Source organism: Panthera tigris, chromosome C2, assembly GCF_018350195.1.
Source record: "Panthera tigris isolate Pti1 chromosome C2, P.tigris_Pti1_mat1.1, whole genome shotgun sequence".
Taxonomy (NCBI): Eukaryota; Metazoa; Chordata; class Mammalia; order Carnivora; family Felidae; genus Panthera; species Panthera tigris.
The window spans coordinates 75765660-75785326 of NC_056668.1; positions in this window are offsets into that span (position 1 = coordinate 75765660).

Sequence of the window (19667 nt, forward strand, 5' to 3'; positions counted from 1 at the left end):
GTAAATCTGTCCCATAAGTGGTGAGTTCTTTAAGACAGGGATTATGACTTATTTGTTCTATGTGCTAGCACCCACAAAGCATTGTCTAATGTATAATAAAATCCAGTAAGTCAAATCATTATGCTCTACACCTTAAATTTATACAATGTTGTATGTCAACCATATCTCACTAAAACTGGAAAAAAAAAGAAAAAATAATTGTAGAATTAAATAAATTAAATACAATGCCCCAAAAATTTGTGTAGAAAGATATTCTATGTTCTTGACACAAAGAATAGTAAGGGGAAACAAATGTAGGAAATGCCAACTAAAGAAAAACAGTGTACATTCAAAATACATGTGTATATAAGCATTGTTTCCCTTGGTTAAGGTCAAGGAATACATGATTTATGGGCTTTTCATCCCAATGTGCTCCCAAACCTAACTTTGTAATATAGAGTGTCATATGGTGGATCAGATGTTCTCACAGAAGAAATATCCTATTTCTTTTTAGTTGGCAGAGATACTGAAAAATCATTATTTTGCTTTAGTGTTTTGATTGTACAGTTTTCCTTTTGGGTTATTTTACTCTAGTAGCCATGTGAGTAAAGTCTGATTTCTAGGAAGGAAATGTATAAATTAAGCAACCACAAAGGCAAAAGGAAGTAACTCTGTATGTGTGCTGTATATTATTGCTAAATGTGACAGTGTTTTAGCCTCTAATTAGATTTTGTTCTCATTGTTTAAAACTGTGGAACCAATATATTAAGTAGATACTCCTTGATTAATATAGATAAGCAGATAAATAAATATATAGACATATAGATGAAATTCCTGATGGAAATGTAATATGAGTAGCAGGATTGTAATGTCTTATAATAATGTCTAACTATATTGAAAATATGAAAACAGAAAATCCCACATAATTCTGTAGCAAATGTCATTTGTACCTGAGCCTCAGGTCCCTTCCCTCCCAGAGATCTTCTACAAATTATACCCCCACAGGTTGATGACTTCTTGTCTGAATGCATTCTCTGGCCAAGAGAACATGCTCAGCCCAGGCTGATGTATCTGCTAGAGATTTGACAGCCAAAAATTAACGCTCAACCACTCAGAAATGGAAATTGGCGGATAAATACCCCAGAATATTCAGCTTTTGGTGGAACAGTTCTGAGATACATTTCACACAATATTTCAAAGTATCCTCCAAAAAACTGAGCCCCAGTTAACCATAGTGGTAACCTTCTCATGACTGGATTCTTTAACTTTCCTACTTTTCATGACCAGACCTCACTCCTTTTAGTGCTTCGCTGGGAACACCTTACAAATAAACTACTTGTACCCAAATTCTAAGTCAGTTTTTGAGGTAATTGAAACTTAAGCAAGTTCCTATAACAATACTTTTTTAAAATATGGGAAATATGTTTTTTAAATTTATTTTTAGTATGAAATGTTTCTCATACATGTCACTTATTTTTAAAAAGTGACTATTTCACTTGTGAAACAGTTATGTGTGAGTGTGTATATATGTGTATACATATGTGTGTATATATATATATATATATAATTTTTCCAGATACAGCAACATACACACATACATACATACATATATACATACATACTAAGAATGAATTATGTGCTTGAATTTATTTATTTTTAATATTTATTTACTTTGAGAGGCAGAGAGAGTGAGCCGAGTGGGGAGGGGAAAAGACAGAGGGAGAGAGAGAATCCCAAGCAGGCTCTGCACTGTCAGCATGGAGCCTGACGCAGCACTCGAACCCACAAACTGTGAGATCATGACCAATCTGAGCTAAAACCAAGATTGGACATTTAAGCAACTGAGCCATCCAGGAAACCCATGTGCTTGAATTTAACTCAGATTTTATTTAATAACTTATTTTATTAGTTATTAGTAATTAGTTATTTTATTACTATTTACCTTTCTTTTCATCTTACAGCTCATAGAAACTATTTTCCTATAATATATACTTTATCGCTTTTTGTCACATTCCTTTGCAATTTGCTATGGTAGCTGCCATTTGTAACTTGAAAAGCATGTTTCAATAAAAAATGTCTATTATAAATTGTCATGTACTTGTAATTCAGTTATGTTAAATGTAAACCATTTCCTCTAGATGCCCTTTTGACATTTAGTATATCATTCTCACATACATGTGTATGTATGTGTGCTGTATATTATTGCTAAATGTCACAGTGTTCTAGCCTCTAATTACATTTTGTTCTCATTGTTTAACCAACTGAACCACCCAGGTGCCACCAGGATATATATATATATTTATATTTAACTGTACATAAAAATATTAGGATTGTTTTCTCTTCTCATTGCAATAGTTGGCCTTTCCCTAAATCTACACTCAAAATTTGTAGTGATACGAGTGAGAAAAATATGATGGGAGATCACCAAGGAGTTTGGGTCTTAAACACTTGGATCTCATAACTACTACAATGAAAGTATTTCCTCATGAAAATCTAAGTAAGAGACTATTTTACGGTTTCTACTATTTTGGCTTAAACGTTTTTCCAGTAGTTCCAGAATTCCAAATTGAGATCTTACTGAGCATTCACACAAATGCTGTTGCACGTAGTTTTTAAAGGAAGAACTTGTTGTCAAAAATAAATTCAAAAATTTTCAGTCTTTCTAAAATCATGTAATTCCTAAAAATCAATTCAGGCTTGCTTTTTTTTTTGTAGTTGAAATTTTAAAATAATTCTAAAATGCCATTTGAAAATTCCTCTGAACACCCGTTCTGACACGTTCACAATTGTATGGGCATTCACTTGCTGCGTTGTACATAAATTGAGCACATTTATATACAGCTCCTTTGGGCCATATAAGAAAAATGAAATGTGATTCCTGTTCCTCTGCAGGTTATGATCCAGTAAGATTGATAAACCGGCACATAAAAAACTGTAAGTCCTGCTGTAAGAGCTATGGAGGAATCTGAGGGTGCAAAGAATGTACTGGGGTGAGAAATAAGAATTCACAGAAAAGGACGCATTTGTGCTGGCACTGAAAAATCAGGAGAATTTTATACAGCATTTAGGGGAGGGCATTCTGCACAGATATTAGCAGAGGCTGAGACATGGAGGTGAAAGGAGACAGCCCAAAGGGAAGAGTGAGCGGCCTGAGGTGGTTTGGGCCTGGGCATTTAATTGGAGGGAAGAGCTGCAAGATGAGATGCGGCCAAGTGTAGTGTGAGATAATATGGGAGATCTTTGAGGACCTTAATTTTAGTACCAATCCATCAAAGTCAGACAACTGCCTGAGTAGGTCAAACAGATTTCCAGGGTGTGAGACAGTTGGAATGATTCTCAAGATTGCTGGAACCATGTGTGATGTTGTTAATGGATGGATGAGATACAGGGCCCAGCTGCCCTGCGTGCCAGCTGAAGTTAACCCTTCTGTTCCTGGGAGAGGGTGTGGCAGCCAACAAATTTACCCAAATGTCATGGAAGTTGATTGAAATCATTTGTTGCAAAGGAATTACGAAGTCCTAGACATTCTACTGGTCTCTGAGCAACCTGTAGGTGCATACATTGACACATACATACGTAAAACATACACAAACATATATATGTGCAACTGCCAAAATTCATCACATTGGCTATATCGAGGCAGACTCTACTTAAAATTACTACATACATAGTGCAAAAAGAATGTAGTCAAAAAGAAACAGAAAATATAAATCTTTAAAAACTTTTTCACTCTTAGGGGTGCCTGAGTGGCTCAGTCAATTAAGCATCCAACTTAGGTTCAGATCACGATCTCTGTCACAGTTTGTGAGTTCGACCCTGCATCAGGCTCTCTGCTGTTAGCACCGAGCCTGCTTCTTATCCTCCGTCTCTCTCTATCTCCCTCTCTCTGCCCCTCCCCTGCTCACTCTCTCTCTCTTTCTCAAAAATAAATACACATTAATTTTTTTTTTCATTCTTGAAAAAATATCCAGAAAAAGATACCCAAGAGTTCAGTTAGTTCTTAGCAGGTATATTGTAGCACAGTACTGTATGGCAAGTCCTTCTCAAGTGTTCTGAAAAATTTAGACTAATGTGAAAAATACATTTTCTGCAGCTAAATATAACTGATAACGTCTGACATACAGAACGTCAGTCTTAGCAGGCTGTGTCCCTCAAGGTGTTCTACAACCAATGAGTAAGGAACACAACAAAAATGAAGCTGGAACTCTGGCACTAAAAAAAAAAAAATAAGTTTACTGAAACATGGGGAAAAATATTAAGGGTAATCAGGAATTTTATTCAAACGGTGACACAATACTGAAGAGCAGATAAGCCTCGAAGAGCTCTTACAGATTTTGAAAGACATTATTATTTTTTACAGTGATTGTATCATAATAAGTGCCGACTTGCCTGGTCCTGATTTGGGTCTCTCAACACCATTAAGTGCATGCTGCCACAAATTCTAGTATTAGAAAGTGTGTCATAACACTCAAAATGTTGCTGATACCACTCTTTTAACATTTGGGATTGAGGTGTGATTTACTTATCCCTTGAGAGATTCAGCAAGCAGAGGTGAAGAGAAAAATGTTTGTCAATTAATTTATTACTTGAAGCACTGTTTTCATTACTTCCTAGTTGTTATTACCCTATCATATGTATTAATGTGTGGGCTCTGTACTGAGACCATCTAAGTTCAAATTTCACAAGCATATAAATTCCAACTATAAAACTTTTTGGATTTCCCTATAATCACTATGAAAAACGGTATGGAAGTCCCTCAAAAAATTAAAAATAAGACTACTGCATGACCCAGCTATTCATATTGTACCTCTGGGTAATTATCCAAAGAAAACAAAAACAGTGAGTCAAAAAGATATATGCACCCCTAAATTCATTGCAGCATTATTTATAATAGCCAACATATGGAAGCAACCTAAGTGCCCATGGATGGATAAAGGTTACAGATGTGGTATATAATCCAGTGGAACATTACTCAGCTGTAACAAAGAAGGAAATCTTGACATTTGATACAACATTTATGGAACTTGAAGGTATTACGCTAAGTAAAAGAACTCAGCGATTTCATCTTACATGTGGATTTCATGTGATTTCACTTACATGTGAAACCTAAAAAACAAAACAAATGAACAAACAAAACAAAACTCATAGATACAGAGAACATGTTGGTGGTTATCAGAGCAGAATGGGTTGGGGGAGGGCAAAAGGGGTGAAGGTGGTCAACTGTTTAGTGATGAATGGTAACAAGATTTATTATGATAATTACTTTGTAGTGTATATAAATATCAAATTATTGTGTTGTACACCTAAAACTAATATATTTCTATTTGCCAATTTCACCTCAATTTTTTAAAAAAAGTATTTTTAACTCCTTTAATAGTATAATGAATATAGGCGGTGAGCTTGGGAATGTCTTCTGCATAACGTTATTCAGGGATTTAAAATCATTCCATTTCAAATCTTTGCCATCCCACTGGACCTCTGAGTGCTAGATGCTTTCCACTAGACCAAGAAATGAGGGACAAAGAATGCACAGAGAATCTCCTGAGAATAGTTCTAGTAGTTTTAGGCCAGACTGAGAAGTGAATATATATGACTTCTGCACATATTCCATTGGCCAGATGTTACTCACATGGGTCTCTCTACCTAACTGAAGAGGAGTCCAAGAAATGTCTAGCCATGTGCCAGGGAGAGAAACGGTAGTGGGATTTGGTTGAACCCACTGTATTGTTTCTGTTCCAAGTGGGGGTATGACTGCTCTCATATAACTTTGATATCTAGAATACTGGGACTAAAACATAATTTATGCTGTGCTGATCAAAGAATTGTTTTAAACTATGTCTAGCCTTCTTTACAGTGGATACTAACAATCCAGAAAGTGTCCTCAGGAAATCTACTAGGGTGGTGAGAGGTATAAAAAAGTGCAATGTATGTGATGAAGAGCTGAATAGACTGAGGATTCTTAGTACAAATAAAAGAAAACTAGAAAGGCCAGGATATATAAGGTACTGAATTAAATACGTGCAACTTTTAATTCTAAAGTTGTAAACAGTGGGTAAAAGCTCCACAAAGATAGATTTGATTTAAGTTGCATAAAACTCAAAGATTCATAAAGGTCAAAATACTGCTATGGGGCTTATAACACTCTATATCATTGTAGGTTGAAATATGTCATCAGCTCATCAAGCTTCTGTGGTAAATGTGGCACTAGATGGGAAATTGGATCAATAATCTCTGAAGTCTCCTCAAGGCCTGAAATTCTAGATCTGATGACTGATTTTTAAACTATGGTTCTTTGCTGTGAATCTTGACCAAAGAAGCTGATCTGCAAACATCTACCCTTCCCCTTAAATCTGAAAATTATTTGAACACATTATCCCTTACCTCATACCATTTACTTAACATTACCATAAAGATGTCCAATTTTATTTGAAATGTTTTAAAGTTATTTTAAAATGTCAGCCAAATCATTGTCCTTTCTTTAATTTTATATTTGGAATCACAGAAGGAAGAATTTGGCTTCCTGTAATAAATAATGGCCTATGTTTCATTTTAAGAGGCAATTCATTTGTGGGCAGGCTGTCAGTATTCTGCAGCTGGATATTTAGTGCCTCCAGTATTATGGGAGAGACTAGGGAACTCAGAATGACCTGGCAACATTGAGGGCGATCAGTTATTTCAGTGAGGTTGTTAATCCAGCAGCTGTTTTCAAAAATCTTTTTAGCTATTTGACTTTTCAAGGTTTGATTCCATATCCCAAAATCTTATACTTTGGCAAGTTTCTGATAAACATGTATTTTTTTCTTCCCAGATATTGCATTATCTTTGTGAAATTGAATATTGATCCCTTTCACTCAGACAGTTTTAAAGTCAATGATAATTCTGCGCCTTGGCTCCTGGCTTAAAGACACAGCACATAATTTTACGTGTTTTCTTCATGGCTCTCTCCAGTGGATTTAGTTTTTGTAATTAGTGTACCTTGTTTGCAATAGAGTATGGACGCTGGGTTGTCATGTGTGTCATCTGCAAATGTAAACTCCTGTGGGCTTAAATAGCTTCTTAGAAGGCAAATTGGAATGAATTGGACTTTTCAACTTTTATTCAGATATTAGAAATTCTTAGACTTTGACCAGCCTTCTAATTAATATCAAATATTTTTAATCCTTGTTGAGGACCCTAGATCCTCAAAATCAGAATAAACCAGGTCGTATTGGTAGAAGCTCAAGGTTAAAGAGTCTAGTGGTACTTTTTGCATTAACAAGGAGAATGCTGTGTTATAAAGTATTAAGGCATGGGGTGGGAATTGCTAAGTTTTAAATTGTAATTGTGGTTGAGTTGTGATATTTTTCTGAATGTTATACAACTGTGACATTGTCAATGAGACCTTGGAGGAAAGGTACCTCTTGTACCTCCTATAGAAAGTCTACAACATACTCTATGACATCAGTTTTCAGTCTGTATAAATAACCCTAATGGGGGCAGTCTCAGAGCTTCCAAGGTAGCTCATTACTATGTCAGACAATTACAGTCTTAGAAGGCTATTCTGCATATTAATGAAAATTCTAGTTGCAGCTAGTTCTGTCCCCTAAGGCCACCCAACACAATTTATAATTTTATATCTAAGTAATAGATTTGCAGAAACTGGAAGGTTGTAATCAATGTAGATTAGTGCAATTTATTTAAAGTAGTCACTACATTATAAATTCATTATGGATACCTTATTTAAAAGTTTTCTTTAAAAAATACTGGACAGAAAAAATAGTTTGAAAACATCTTTGCAGCCTACATGGTGGGGTTGCATCTTCTGTAAGCTCTAAAGGTGGTTCACAAATTAAATTCATGGATGATGTGATTGCTACATTTCTGCTGAGGGTTTAAAGAGCAAAATCTGGAGATGAAAGTTTCTATAAGACGAGAGTTATTTTTCTTTTACTTTCTGCACACTTTCTTTATGACACTAAAGGTTTACTGTTTTCAAGTCTTTCTCTCTCCCTGCCTGCCTCTTTCTCTCTTTTCAATTATAGCTCTGCCCTTTCCCAAACATTCTGACCAGAATCAGAAATTCTCCTTCTCCTTTAGTCTACATTCTGAGTTGATAAATGGAGAGATGGATGTATCATTAATAAATGAGTCCCATGAAGGTCTTGAACATCAGCTTCATAGCAAGAGTCCTTTTCACTTCTGTTCTCTTCATTTTTGTTCCAGGATAGTTTGTCTTTGTACCCAAATATGGGAGCTTGGCTATTCATTTACACATCTTTCATTTGGAGATTGCCAACCTATTTTGAAACTCCAGTACTGATAGATTCCCAGTTGTGACAGAGTCTCCTTCATGGAAAGCCACTTGCTGGGAAAACTTTTGAGCTGAGCATTCTCAGAATTTGGACTAAAATGTTTCTCTTTTCTCTCTCTCTTTTTTTTTTTTTACAATATTATTTTGACACTAGGCACATCCCCCATTTGGTCCCAGAATCCACTTCTATAGCTGGGTTAGGCCACTGCTTGACCATCTGCTTCTACTAGGTACAGGTTCTTTGTTCTACTAGGTACAGATTCTTTGAGGTATTGATGTTGTGCTTGATCTTTATGATACAAATCATGAATTTACAGCTGATAAAGCCATTTGAATTATGTGGTGACTCAGCCTCAAGTGTTCTGGATAATTTTTATTCTTTGGAAATTTCAAAATTAACAATATAACAGACCATCATCTGCCTGCCACAATATATGATCATTATAACTTTTTGTATGAAAGGGAAGAGAATAAATATGTGAGATTTCTCACATGAAATAAAATCTCTTATTATAAACTTTGATTTTTATTCTTTAAATATTTTGTTTCTGAGAAAATGTCAGGCAAAAAAAGTTGATATTAATACCAATTGGATAATATTTAATCTGTGTTTCTTTGTAGTGGTCAGTATCTCACTGATATAGTTATATAAAATATCTGGCTATCATCTTGTATATCACATTATGTGATAATCAAATTTGAGCTTCCCTTCTGGGGACACTGTCTCCCAAGACATTTTATGTGTCCTGTCAAGACTGTTAAGCACTGACATTTAATATTTATCCTGAAGAGTGATACTTCCAATTTTGCTTATTCTTTTATTTGAGAATTTATTACAGCACACATAGAACAGTTGATTGTCATCAAACATCTTGCAAAAGAACTGATGTGAAAGTTAGAGGGAAGGGCACAGAAAAATAGATCAATGTGACTCTGCATGAAAATAACACCTGCCAAAGTTTTCAACATCTTCTTTAATAAAGAAAATGCAGCTAATTAAATATGTGTTTTTGGAACTCATTTTACCCCCCCCCCCACAAAAAGAAATACAGTATTAAGATAAAAATTTTATTAAATTTTAAGCTCAGAAAACCAATCCCAAGGCATCTTGATCCATTAGTAAATCAAATTATATGATGCTTTTTGAGCAAAAAAGACTCCAAATAGCACATAATAATCCCTATGAAGGTTGGCTTTAGAAATGGAAAACTATATTCACATCCAGATATCAGGACAAAGGTAGGTCATAGATCAAAAAGATTTTTGAGCTGAAAAATTTAGATGTAGGACTAGTTGCTAACCTCTAAGTTTTTAATTGCATAGAAGATCTTTATCATTTATTAAATCTTTCAAAAATTAAGTGGTTCTTCCAACTGGATGCAATTTAAAACTGCTAAAAGTATTTCCATGGTGATAAATGGGCACACGCATTTTTAAGATCAAGTATTTATACCAATAATGTACAAGCAATGCGCTTTCTTGAGTACCTTTAACTTTTATTATAAAATGGATTTATTTAGCAGATATTATGGACTTTTTTTAAATGTAAAAAAAAGTAAACAGAAAATCCAGCTTCATCTATTATCAATTCCTGGGACAACCGTGTTTAACTGTAGCCCACTTTCCATTTGTCTTATTCTCAATGGCCTCTCATTTGGCCAGCTGGATTATTTTGAAGAAAATCCTTTCAGGTAGTTTCTACTTGTTTATAAAGATTTATAAAGTTTCTATTTGTTATGAAGTTGCTAATCTTTAACAAAGAATATCATATAAATAAGTCTGATCATTATAGATTTTTAAAATGTGTTTTTTAGGTGTTGAAATGAAGAATAGTTTTAGACTTGTGCTCTAGTTTAACACCTGTCCCTGATTAAGGCAATAGACATCAAAGTTGTCTCCTTCTTCCCATCCGTGAATAAGTAAAGATGTGGCAGCTGCTAGAAATCATATTCAGAACAAGCATAGAGGCTTCATCAATGGATTAATAAGAAGACTTGAATGCTGGGGACGGTGAGAGTTAAAAGCTGAAGATGTGATGAAAATGGGAGCATTTTAAAAATTAAGATATTCTTGGAAAAGTGATTTAAAAAGCCCTCTACTTAATCTTGAGAAAATGTGGAAACTACAGTTGAGATGTGCATCGTGTTCCCTTGGCAGTAATTTGGTAGAGAAACAGTCTGGCTCCGGCAGCAGCAGGGAATTCATGAATCTCATGGGAATTGTGTCTTGTTGAATTCTAACCTTCAGGCTTTGGCTAACCTGCTGTTTGACCTCAACAGAGGCTTGGAGCCTACATTCTCTTCAATCTTCTCTGGGAAAAGAGGCATAAAGAAGTTGATGGTGGTGATGATAATGCTTGTATATTTACATGCACTTAAAATGGATTGGGGTTGGCATGCCTGGGCGGCTCAGTCAGTTAAGTGACTGACTTCAGTTCAGGTCACGATCTCCCAGTCCGTGGGTTCAAGCCCCGTACCAGGCTCTGTGCGGATAGCTTTAGATCCTGAAGCCTGCTTCAGATTCTGTGTCTCCCACTCTCTTTGCCTCTTCCCCACTCACACTCTGTCAATCTCTCTCAAAAAATAAACATTACAAAATTTTCAAAATGGGTTATTACTCTTGGCAATAATTTGTGTTATTCTTTATAACTCACAAAATACATTCATTTCATTTTCAAAACAACCCCAAATGAGTAAGGCAGGTATTTTTCCCTCTGTGACTAAGGTAACTAAGGCTGAGAGGGGATGTAATTTATTAAAGGTCAACAAGCAGGAGGGTTGCAGAGTCATTGATTGAATTCACTGCTGTTTCCAGTTCAAAGTTATTATCGCAGACTTCTGCTGTCTCTACTATGGAAAGATAGGAGGTATGCTCTTTCTACTATAAAAAGATATTAAACCTATGGTCTTTGATTCTGTCCACCCCTATACTGCCTTTATTCAGTCCTGTAAGACCAATGTGTTACATTTTGAAAGGTTTACAGTGTCAGCCACCCATGGGAGCAGAATTGCTCCACCAAAATAAGAAATCCTCCTCTAGAATATACGAATTGATTTCAGCAGGACAGCAACTAAAAGCAAAAAGGAAAAAGAACATATTCTTTAGGCTAAAGGCAGGTTGGTAAATTAAGGTGCACCTAAGAAACATAGTGGGGTTTGTTGGGATTTGAGTGTGATTACCTGATGAACCTTTCAATAGGAGAGGGTACCAGATCACTCAGCTCCAATTACAGACAAATCAAGATTTTAAAAGGCTATCACTTCTATCCTATTCTATTCTTTCACTGAAAAAACAACAACAACAACATTTCCTTAAAATGTAATAAAAACATCCATGTCTGTAAATGATGCCCAATTCTTGGGTAGCGGGGAGAGTTGGGAGCTTTCAAAAAGAAGTGTGATATACTCATGTTACCTCTTTTATTGGGTCTTTCCTCATCCATCAAATGAAAATCCATGACGCCATGTTTAGCATTTGTACATGCAGCCAAAACGTTGTGTTTATGCAGACAAACTTGAAATAAAGGAGCAAGGCACAGCCAGGTTTGGGAGACAATTTACTATTGAAGAGAAAATGCTGGACTAAGAGTCCTGTTCTAAGCTCTGGTTCTAGTCCCATCTGCCTTTACTGTATGACTTGGGTTATTCCACTCAATTCTTCCAATTTTGTTAGTGTGCCAGCTCTATTAGACACTGAGAAACCACCATCAGAGGGGTCTCACAACTGAATAAGGAAATCAAGGCAATTACATAAATGACTTTAACATAGGTGGATTAAGGTAAGTGCATTATGAGAGGTACTAAGAGTGATGCAGTTTCTAATGCAGGTGGGTTCACCCTGGATAGTTTTCAGGAAAGGCTTTATGGTAGGCAGAATTTTGGCAAAATAACCACCCCACCCCCTTGTCATGATTATAAAAATGACATATTATATGAACCAAAGGCACTTTGCAGATGTAATTAGTGTTGCCAGTCAATTGACATTAAATTAGGGAGGTTTTTTTTTTTTTTTTGATTATTTGGTGGACCCAATGTATACGCATGAGCTCTTAAAAGTAGAGTTTTCTGGGGCGCCTGGGTGGCTCAGTCGGTTGAGCGGCCGACTTCAGCTCAGGTCATGATCTCACAGTCCGTGAGTTCGAGCCCCGCATCGGGCTCTGTGCTAACAGCTTGGAGCCTGGAGCCTGTTTCAGATTCTGTGTCTCCCTCTCTCTGACCCTCCCCCGTTCATGCTCTGTCTCTCTCTGTCTCAAAAATAAATAAACGTTAAAAAAAATTTAAAAAAAAAGTAGAGTTTTCTCCCAGCTGAGTGTAGGTGAGGAAGTCAAAGAGACACAACAGGAGGGTAAGTCAAAGATATGTGAAGTGTGACAGACTCAGCCAGCCACTGGGAGTGGGGGTGGCTACATAAAAGTCATGGATATGGGTATCTTCTAGCAGCAAAAGTCAGCACCTGGCTAACAGCCAGCAAGGAAATGGAAACCTCAGTCCTACAACCTCAAGAAAAGGAATCCTACTAACAACTTGAATGAATTTGGAAGTGCATTCTTTCTCCCAAAGACTCCAGTGATGAACACAGCCCTGCCAGTACCTTGATCTTGGCCTTGTGAAACCTGGAGCAGGGGGCCCAATTGAGCCCACCAAGACTTCTTAACTACAGAACTGTGAGATTAAAATTTTGCATGGCTTTAAACTTCTAAATTTATGGTAACTTGTTATAGCAGCACAAAAATAATTATAAGTTTCATGATCACAGGCTTTAATACATAGCCCAGATTTTAGAAAGAAGAGAATAAGAGAGGCAACCTGGGTAGAGGAAAAAGTATAGGTAATAGCACAAAGGAAGAATAATTCAAGTGTGATACAAAATCAACTCAGTTTGCCTCATAAAACTGAGTCTCACAGCTTTTGTTAGCTCATCTGAAAGTGTGTTATATACATTCTTCTTTGGAGGCCAAGAGTCTAGGAAAGTGCTCAAGGGGAAAATGTGGGAAATACTGAAGGAAAGAACCTTGTTGACTCATTCTGGAGCAGTTCATTCCCAACATCCTTACACTCACACCATTTCAACCATTAGTGCTTTACCTTTAGCCATTCTTTATATAGGACTCAATGTTGTGTCATTTGAAGGAAGAATTCAGTTTTGAAGATATTTCTTTTTTGTGGGACAAGTGTTTTGTTTGTTTTGATGTTCTTTTCCACTGTTTGAGAAGTTTGTGCAAAGATGACCCAAATATAAATTAGCCTACTTTAGGACATTAGACCTACAATTTTATTGCTTACTCCTAACTTCCTAAGAAGGAAAGAAGAAAGCGTTTCTTGTAGACAGTATAGTTATTCCTAAAAGCATTACTTAGTCCCCAAAACTCCCAAGAAATGGAGGTGAGGATATAGATGTTAATATACACAGGACATATGTCACAAAACTGTTGCTTAAGGCAAGACACCAAGTCAATGGGGGAAGCAGAAAACACCTCACCTTTGACTCTACTTTAGTATTTTGAGCTCTCACTGCAGCTGTCTCCTAAAAATGTGAATCTTATGTTGATTAATGTTATTTTAAACATTCAAAATTATTGGCCTGAAGCCTCAAACTAAAGAATAGTAAACAAACAAGAATAAAGATAATTTTCACTGTCCAGTGAAAGAAAATTATTAAAGAAAAGAGATTGGAACTTACAAACAAACAAAAAGATCTTTGAATTATGCATCCTATTGATGAAGACACCACCTTTGCTTTTGTTACTTCAATGTACTAAAGAAGATTTTTTAATAAAACAGGAAACAATGAGACAACAAAGATCTATTTCCTGCAAGAAGCAGCTACCATCTCTGGAGATGAGGTTAAAAAAAAGGAAGAGGTAAATGTTTTTAAACTGTAACTTGGAGGAGGCTCCCTGAGAGCTGGGACCCAGACTTCAAGGGGACGCTGCTCAGCTGTGCTGGGACCTCAAAAACAAAGAAGACTGTGGAGCTGGTGCTCAGATCTTTGAGGAGGGGCACTATTTCTTAGGGAGCACAATGAAGCTGGTTCTGGGGGGAAGAGAAAAAACTGAAAATGGTATCAATTGCCACTCACTGCTAGAATAAAGAGACAATGCTCGGATTTGTAGATGGGAACAGAAAACAGAAAGTGCATTATGGAACTCCATTTTTAATATTTCTCTAGCATTCTTTATGTGTAGAGCCATCAGAGCGGCAAAAGGCAAAGTAGGAATGCGGTGGTTTTCATAGCGTAGTGAGAGCATCACAAAGAAAGCCAAGGGCAGGATTGGCACTGAGAGACAAAGTAATAGCCACCATATTTTCCTGACGCTCCGAGTTCCCAGAGGGCCAGGACGATGTATGGATGCCCTTATGTCTCCAACAGAGCATATTATAGTAGAAAATCAATAAATATTTTATTTAAAATCTGCATAAATCCTTGATTAACTCTGAGCCACAGATATCTCAGAAGTAAAATAAAAGGTACATTGACTTCCAGAAGTAAAATGTAGAGTGATATAAGATAACTTATGTCAAGGATAGTGAATTTTCAATAAAAGTTTACACTTTATTTTCTGGTATAGTATCATCAGGATAATGCAATAAGCCTTTCCTACTGTTAAGGATACCCTGTCTTCCAGGGGAAACAGATTAGAAGGGCATTTCAGTGTATCACCAAGCCTTTTTTCAGCATTGTCTGAAATTTTTTGCAAGTTTGAAAATAGAAGAGTTATCTCTGAAATGAAGTGAAAGCAATCTTTTTGGGTAAATAAGAATGAGAAACTTAGAAGCAGGAGGATAAAGTAGGCAAAATATCTTAAGTATAAATTTCCAGATTTGGCATTAGCCATATAGCAAAAGCTACTCTGGGGTAATGAGACAATGTGTGGGTAACTGAGAATAGAGGTATCATCTAAAAAACAAGAGATCAGGTAAATTAAGCCTCCATATTTTTATCTTTTGATAAAAATACTTCCTCATATTTAAGCAGAGAATGAGAGGTATTTCCTGCAAAGCACCATTTATTATGGTAAAGTGCATGATATATTTGCCATCCTAGGCATTCAGAAAAAAGAGAAAGGGAAATGGAGACAGGGAGAAAAAAACGTGTGTGTCCAAATATATATGTGGTAAGCATTTGGTACAGAAGTGTTGTGATTGGTAAACTAATACTTCTAAATTCTTTAAGAAGATCAACACAGAAAACATCTTTATTTCTCTTTGCTGGCTTTCCATGAACTTTAACAAATAAATCATCAAACAAATCCCTACATATAAAATGGCTAAGCAATAAAATATTTGTGAACATCTATTAAGCCTCTAAAGTCAGTCATTGAGGCCAAGTGTATACATAATTATTTATTTTATTTCTCACAATAAATCTACCATGAAAATACTATTACGTTACTAGCAAAACATCTGGTGCATAAAGGTATTCTGTTAATATTTGTTGAATGGATAAATACATGAATCACTCAATTTTCATTTTACTGATAAGATTCTGAGTGGTGAAGAAAACATTACCCAATGTTATTTTATCCAACATGTTCTGAAGATTAAGAAAAACAAAAATTAAAAAAAATCCATTATCAATTTTTGAGATAAAACTTTGGTATGATTAAAATAGTTAATGTTTAAATTTGTAAGTGCATTGTTGAAAGTAGAGAACATTTTTATTCTGTGAGATAATGCCTCACAGAATGGTAGCAATATTCTTCAAATTAACAATGGCAACATTATAAAATATTTGGCATAGAAAGAGAATAATCAGAAAACCAGTATTTCTTACTTCTCATTGGATTATGACAAAGTGAATCCGTTCCCAAGAACAATCTCCACTTATATACAGAAAAAAAGGAGAATGATGATAAAACGTTTATATTTCTCTATGTTTGAATGTATTAGATCAGCTTCACAAGTGTTTTTTTTTAACTCAATTTTCTGACTCCTTGTCTCTTCTTCCCTCCCTCATTCTATTACTCTAAGCTACGTATGTTAAACCTCCAGCTATTCATACAGATCCCATTTAAACCCTGCCTCTTTCATGAAAATATTCTAGATTCTTCTGCCCAAAAGAGGTGTATCTTTCCTTTGCATACTTATTTAAACTCTGACTTTGGGGGGCACATTTTGCCATCTGCTTGTATAATGAAAACTGCATTTGAAATCCCACTGTAAGTCAATTCAATTACTGACTGGCAAAAGCTGTCTTCCAGAAAGAAAAGCAAATTATATATGAAGAAACTTGACATCATCCAGAGCCTCAAAGTATCTCTTTAATATTCTTCCACAGTTCCTGGAACTCTATCAAAAATAATCAGCCACACAGAAAAGAATTGAGTGAAAATCAAAAGAAAATAATGGAAAAACACAAGAAACTTAGTCTTTAAGTCAGAACTGTAGAATGATTCAGATGTGATTAATGTTTAATAAATTAAATGAGATGTAAGTGGAAAGTATAAAAAGAATTACTCAGAAAACGTAATTGATGAATTACTTAAAATATAATGGTTTAAAGCTCAACACATGGATTTAATAGTATATTAGGTCTAGATGAAGAAAGAAGTTGGGAAGTGGAAGATAAGACAGTAGAAATATCTGGAAGGAAGCATGGAGAAATTTTTAAAATATGGAAAATATGGAACAGATCATAAGATAAATTGGCTTTGGGAAAGAGGTCCATGTATTTGAAGTTTAAAAAAGAAAAAGAGAGAGAGAATAGGTTATAAGTCATGAATTTTCCAAAACTGACAAATGATATATAAAGCAAAAGATATAAGTAGTGAACCTTTATGAAGCAGGGTAAATACAAAGAAAATCACACCTAGGTATATCAGTGTAGAACTCTGAAAAATAAATATAAAACTAAAATATGAAAAAATCTGGAGAGAAGAAAATTAAGATCAAAAGAACAGCAAAATTTCACAAATTATTTTAAATAAAAATAATGAAAATCAGAAGACAGTAGAATATTTTTAATGGCTAAAGAAAATACCTGCCAAACTATAATTCCTTATCTAGTGGAGTATCCCTTTAAAAAAATGAAGGTGATATCAAAGATATTTTTCAGACAACCAAGAATTCATCACCAAAAGACTCCACTAAAAGGAAATGGCAACAGGATTCATAAACCATTATGAGAAGAATAGATTAGTCAATAAATGCTGTTATTTGTTGTTCCTCTAAAAAAATAATGGGACCTCTGCCTCATACTATACACAGAAATGAATTTCAGATGGTTAAAGACCTAATGTGGAAAACAGAACTTTAGTTTTTTTAAGGAAAACATAAATCCTGAAAACATGATAAATCTGTTTATAATAATATTAAATCTGTCTCTGAAAACAATTCTCCATGAACAAGTGAGATTACCATAAACCACATACTGGAAGAAAATATTTATATTGCACGCAACTGATAAAAAGTTTTTATCCTGAACCTGTAAATTATGTCTGTAAAACAAATAGGAAAAAGACACACTCTTCAATAGAAAAATCAAAATAGTCAATGAAGAGAAATTTAAAGACAAGAACTATGAATAGCCAAAGCAAAGAAACAAACGAAAACGGGAAACTAAAAGATGCCTAACCTTATGAGAAATGAATTTAACTGAAGAAAACTGAATTTAAACAATGAGGTACTAGACATTTTTGTGTTTAGCCAAGATAGGGTAACAAAAGTAGAATTTACTCTTTCTGATGCAACAACTAAAAAATCAAAAACAAAAATAAAAATGAAACAAAACAACAACAACAAAAAGAACCCAGACAAATACGTGAAATCACACTGTAAAACACACTGCATATAAAATATAAGCCAATGAAGGGCTCTGACTCCTTAGAGATAAGAGGATACAGTAGAATAATGGTCCTCCAAAGATGTCCACATCCTACTCCCCTAAAACTGAATATGTTACCTTACATGGCAAAGGGACTTTGCAGGTGTTGCTTAAATTAATAACCCTGATATGGGGAGATTATCTGGATGAGCCTAATCTAATCACATGAGTCCTCAAACTCAGAGAAACTTTCCCAGTTCAGTTCTGAATTAGAGGGAGATGTAACTATAGAAAAATGGATAGAGAGATGGGGTTTTGTTAGCTTTAGAGGAATGGGATACAATTCAAGAAATCTGGTCATTCTCTAGAAGCTGGAAAAGTCAAGGACACGGATTTGCCCCTGGAGTATCCTGATAGGAACTCAGCCCCGCTGACTCTTTGGTTTTAGTACAGTAAGACCCATGTTGGGCTTTTAACACTTGTGACTATAAGATCATAAATTTGAATTGGTTTAAGCCACTAAGTTTGTGGTGATTTGCTACAATAGCAATAGGGAACTAATATACCAGGAGAAGCCTGACAGGCTTCCTAGGTTTCTAGAGAGACCAGTGTGGCTGGACTTCCTAGATAGGAGAAAACTGCACACCGAGATTTCCAGATACCTGCAGAGCCTCCCTTATACATTCAGCTCAGAGTTGATCAGTGTATGCATGTAACAAAAATATCTGAGACTCAGGAAAAAGCACCCAAAAGGATTGGAGGTAATGAATGATACCCAAAACTCAGCAAAGCTATGAATAGTGCTTGCTCTAACCAGCTAGAATGGAAAATCTGTGATTTATGGGACATTAGGTAGAGTATACAAATAAGCCTTACCTCAATAATGGGGGATTAATATCAATAGAATGAGCCCTGCTCAGAAGAGGTATAATATCACTTGAAATTATAGGGTAATAAGTTAAATGCATATACTGTAAGACAATCACTAAAAGTCACAAAGTATATAAGAAAATGGAGAGGAGAAAATAAAATAATAAATAAATAATTATTTGAAAAGGAAGCAGAAAATGAGAAAATGGGAAAAAATAACAGATGGTACAAATAATAAACAAGTAATGAGTTGGTTGATTTAGGTGTAACTACATAAAAGACTACATTGAATGCAAATGATCGAAATATTCCAAATACAAGGCAGAAATTATCACATCGAAAGAAAAAGTAGAACCCAACTCTATGCTTCCTATAAGAAACACACTTCATATGTAAAGAGACAATAAATTAAAAGTAAAAGGTTAGGAAAAGATATACTGACAGTAATCAAGAGACAGCAGGGGTGCTATATTAATATCAGACAAATTAGATTATATCTCAAATTATATTACCAGGAACACAGATTATTTAATAATAATAAATAGGTAAATTTATCAAGATGAAATAAGACTAAACATGGAGAGCTTTCAAATGGAGCAGATCATGATAGAACTGCAAGGAGAAATAGACAAACCTATAATTATAGTTGGGGATTTCAATATCCCTCTCAGTAATTCATAGAAGAAATAAACAGAAAATAAGAAAATAATAACCATATAGGAGATTAGATGAAATCCTTCATCAAACTTGACCAAAACTTCTAAAC